The following is a 5,464-nucleotide window of genomic DNA, read 5'->3' as shown; positions in this document are numbered from 1 at the left end:
AAAACAACCAACACTTTCAAAACAACACGTTCATGTAGAGTGAGAAAACTGAAAATCAATTGATGATCATGACTCAAGACAGACCAGCTGTGTTTGACATTGCCAAAAAATGTAAAGCACACACTGCTGTATTTACGGTACCTTTTTTTTTTTTATCTACACGGTCCTCTGCTTTCCTGTATTGTATAACATACGTAGTACTGCCTCCCTCTGTCTATTCTGGTAAGCTATGACTTCTTGCACGGGTGTAAATTGCATATCTTTACTGGTAGCTGGAAGTCGTCTGTGTGTAAAAGTGTCTTTTTATTTGTTGACATGGTGGCAACGCGAGGAGACCCAAAAGAGGAGCTCTTGTTGGGAGTGAACGTTCCCATAGTTTGTTGTAGAAGAGCCCTGACATGTTCCCTACATCAGCACTAATTCAAAATAGGGCTTTCCATCTTCCGAATGTGAATTTAATCTTCAGAAAAAGGCAAAAACCACAGAACCACAGAAACAATGACAGCCAGGGTTCGCCCGAGTATACACTACAGAACTTGAGAGTAGCCATAAGCTCAAAAAGCATCAGCCTCCTCTCTTTGAAACTCTGTGAAAAGAGATGTTTCAAACATAAGAGGGAAACCATTTTCAAACGTACTTTTTACCAGTGCACTTTTTTAACCACAAAATTTTTTATTTTTAACCCTTTGGTTGCTCAATTCATCGGTAAAATCTCCTTTTTGTTTGCTACAGATTTACTGCATTTGCAAATGATGAAAATGGATATTATTTTTTAAGAAGTCATCAGGCTGAGTGAATAGTTACAATATATAAACACCACTTTTATTATTAGGAAGTGGTAATTAAGAAATAAATAAGCAAATAATCAAGTGAAACTTTCATTGATGCCAAAAATTGAAAACCTCCACCTCGTTTCATCATTTTCCTCCCCAGTCAACCGGCCACACATAGACAGCAGCCATTTTGTGCCAGTGAGATCGGATTAGTAGTCTGGTGGCAGCGCTTCCTAGCAGCAGGTCTGCTGGACCGTGGCAACTGTGAAAGAGTCACTATTAGATCTAATGGCAGACTAAACAGCCTTAAAGTCAGGCCTGTTGTGTGTAATGAGATTTAAAGTGTGATGACAAGGGGAGCATTGGAAGGAGGACCACCACGACACAGATAACTAGACATTAAGCAACATTAAACCCGCTTCTTTTGAACCTCATGTACTTATATATATATATATATAGGAATTTATAGAAATTTAAGGAAATGATAATAAATTGTCTTTCAGATGTGTCTATGAGACAAGATGGAGAGAGCCAGACTCAACATGTTACAGACAGAAGAGAGGTACAATAAGGAGATCGGCAACGAGTGAGAGCTCCTGTAATTAGTCAGTTAATTACATCTGGATGGTGATCTGCTCGGGGGGATGGATGTTGTTTGAGCTGTGTGTGTATCAGTGTGTATGAGTGTGTGCCTATCCTTGGCGGCTGTGTACACTCCAGAAAACGTTTACTGAAATGGGAGCTAATTCTCGCTGTCTGAGGCCATTACAGTATTAATTTAATTTGGGTGAGCTGTCGCTAGCTCATTAACACATCTAATTAATTCATTGACATCAGAATTAAGTTGTTTCACTGAAACTGACACCTCTCTCAATCCCCTGTAAGAGAGAGTGGGAGGAGAGGGAGCGACAGATTGAAAGAGAAACAGCGATAGAAGAGAAGATGGAGAGGAGTGATGATAGATTGAATCTCTTATCTACAAGAAAAATGTTATTAATAAATTTTGTCAGTCGTGGTGAGTAGTGTCAATCTGTTACAAGGAGCATGAATGATGAGTAAGGCTGAACACAGAAGTGCAGATAGTAATAGTTATATATAATAACTGCTCAAGGAAACAAGATAACTGATTGTTTTTTTTTTAAATTGCAGTCTTACATGAGATGAGGCCTTTTGAGATGCTGGGAAAACTCAGTACACAAGTTATCATAGAAAGCATCAAACAATCTTTGACTCTAAATGGATAGTCAGTGGGAAATTGTATGACAACAAAAGGTCTATTCAACTACAAGTTCTAAAACTGAAACAAAAACAAAAATACTTATTATTAAATTTAGGTGAATAAGAGCAAAACAGTTCACATTCTAACTATGTTGATCAATTGCAATTCATTGAGACTAATAGCAAGGCATTTGAAATGTGCTGAGTTTAATTTAGGGGGAAATGAAAGCCCTTCATAATATGAAATTTGTCATTAGATTCACAGTTGATTTGAGCTACAGTTAGAGTTTCAGCGGGACCGTCGTCCGTGTCCCAGCATACATGCTCTGGAAGGGAATCTGGTTTTTAACTGGAGTACATCCAACACCTCGACGTTTTGGATTCTGACTGAGAAAGTTTCGAAAACATTCTGCTGCTTCTAACTTTCCCCAAAGGCAATCTTTATACATTTAAGTATAGCCAAATTCACAGCACAGACAATTTAACCTTAATTAAATCTATATTGCATTCTGTCAGAAGATGCTGCGGTTTCACAATTAGGACAATATCAAAGCAGATTAACGCTTTGGAAATGCTTTAAGTGACACAAAGTCTTAACAGGCTGAGTTTCAGTCAGAATTTCTGGCAGTTTTGTCCATCTGACAAAAGACACATAAAATCATCACATATTTTTTCATATGTGAACGAAAGCAGCTTTGTTGGGAATTCAGCTGTCTTATTATACATTTACACTTTACTGTTCTTACAAAAAGATGCAAAAAGCTGGAACTTTTCAAGCTGTTCAAAGCCCATTTGAATCTAGATGAACATTTACACCCTGTCACCATCTGCACTATCTGGGAGTATTATTCCATCTTTGAGAGCTTTGTTTTTGCACAGTTTCGGTCAAACTAACATATTTACATGCATTTTAAAAGCCCTGTTTTGATGCTCAGTGTTTAATGTCCCTATCTACAACAGATGAGTTTATAAGTCCAATCGATGCTTTACAAAATGCTAAATAAAAAAGAATAAATCTTTTGTTGCAATTGAACACAGAAAAGGGGGAAGACGTTGAAGTAGATGGTGTGTACAACTATTAGTGATTTACTTTATACATAAATCCCTTAACGTTCTCGCTTCACAGAGGCATTAAGGGCCAAGCAATTTGCTGCTAAAATGACATCACACCAATCACAGCTGATGTGGCCTGCGTTGTTATAACACGGGTAAATGCACATGAGGACAAGGACAAGCTTCAATGCAAGTTATGACATATATTCTGTGTCAGTCTCTGCATTCCAACATAAATTAAACTTAAGAAGATACACAACAAATACAAAAGTATTCTTACCACCTGAAAACTTCACTTGTTGATTATTTCTGATCTGTGATAAGGTGTTTGGATTGGCCCATCCAATCAATCACTCATTCAAACATTGTATTGCCAGTGTGTGACTAGATGTTAAAGAAAGTTACCGACTATGAAATGAGGAAAAATAAAGTAAGGCACAGACACCTAATCTAAAATCCAAGGACTCCCTGCTATTTTAGGAGTTGGTTATAGTAGTTCTGCTCTCTGAAGGTTGGATCATCTTTTTATCCACCAAGCACTATCAAGAGCACTCCGTTGCAGAAAATGATTATGTAAATCGGGCTAACAGTGTTGGTATTACTTTTGTTGTGAGGCATGTGACATAATAGACTTATATTTCCTTCCGTGACAACAACACTCCGAGTTTTAAAGACTGGATAGTGTAGTGGTAAGATTGCCACCTTCCATGTAGGAGACCTGGGTTCAAATCCCCTGCATTAAAGGTACTACCTCCAGTAGGGGTCCTTAGGCAAGGCCCCCTTACCCTATCTGCCTACCTGTAAGTCGCTTTGGATAAAAGCGTCTGCTAAATGCATAAACATAACAAACATAACATAAAGAGTAATGACCGACTACCTTCTGATATGTATAGCATATAGTTGACAAATCTTGTTGCGGTGCATAACCACCAACAGCTGGAATGGAGAGTGGATCTGAAATCTCAACATCTAAACAAGAATAAATAGCACTTGTTTTAAACTACACTGAAGTGTGACTGTGTAGTGAGAGTGAATATATATATTATCTATGCTGACACTGATCGCTTAGTTTTGACACAGAACCCACTCTCTTAGGGAAAGATTACTGTCATGAGTTAAAGAAGCAAACATGAGAGGTGAAATGAACCATTGCCTTCTATAAGAAGCCCATATACATCACCCATCTATCCACCCTAACACCCTGACTTTAAGACTCAAGACAAGCAGCTCTCATTAGTTTTGTTTAATTATACTCACTAAAAATAGACAGTTAAACAAATTACCAATGCTCTGTAGTACAGTATCTAAAGACATTAACCAAACCAAACCAAAATGTGGTGATTTGTGATCAGATTGTTTAACTTCAACTATCCCCATGCTGGAATACTGGCCAAGTTGATTAGATTTTACAGAGTGGATTATTTAGGTAAAACCTGTCATGGGTGTGTAGTTAGAGGTGGGACACCTTTTAAAGCAGCACACAGTGTGAACCTGGCTAGAAGAAGGGATTATTTGGATGTAACACACAGTGGGTTTCTTGTTAGAGGGGGGCGTCGTCACAGTCTGTCTCTGTGGTAAATTTGATTAAGGCTGGCGAAAGGAGGTGGTCCAACCGTGAACAGGTGCCCCTCACAGCTGAGTCGGGTTCAACCCTTGGTCTCTCTTCCTCTCTCTGACATTGTATGTCCTGCTCTTTCCTGCTCTTTGTTCTCCCTCCGTCTACCCGTGTAATCTCTCTCCATTTTCACTGCTGTCTTTCCTCGCTGCTGCCGCCCCTCAGCTTCATCTGTCTCTGTTTATCTTGTAATCACCTCAATGGGAATGGAGGTGCCATGCAGCATTCAAGACCTCCACCTTGAAACACTTCTCCATCCTTTGCCCATCGTCTATGCAGCGTGACTTTCACGGCCCTTTTCAAACCTCACAACCCCCCCCCCTGCTTCCTATGTTTTCTCTACTCCCCCTCTGTACTTCCCACCTGTTTGGATCAGTCCAGCCAAACTCATGATATTGGTTCCAAATGTTGACGTTGACAATTACTCATGGTATATTTCTTATTGTGCTGATGTTCTGATTTAAATGTTATTCGAACATACTGGACTTCATTTACATTTTTCTGCATTTTGGGCCCTTCCTGAACATATAGAAACAACATAGCTATAACAAAGTCTGACAAAGCCAGATATTCCTCTGTTTTGCATGCTCATACTGACTGCTTGTTCAGTTTGTGTATTAATCACAAACTAATCTACTAACATTTTAGTTTGATTTGCACAACCTCAAATGGATGCCTGTAACTAAAGGAAATAGTTACATAGAAAGAATCAGCAACAGCTACATAAAAGCTTCTCGAAGGGTTGTCCCATTTTGTCTGGGAATGATAACCAACACCATATATAGTTTAATTTCAAGAGGCAAGA

The sequence above is a fragment of the Leuresthes tenuis genome, unplaced genomic scaffold, assembly GCF_036924035.1.
Source record: "Leuresthes tenuis unplaced genomic scaffold, fLeuTen1.0.hap1 SCAF_4, whole genome shotgun sequence".
NCBI lineage: Eukaryota > Metazoa > Chordata > Actinopteri > Atheriniformes > Atherinopsidae > Leuresthes > Leuresthes tenuis.
This window is presented reverse-complemented; position numbering follows the sequence as displayed.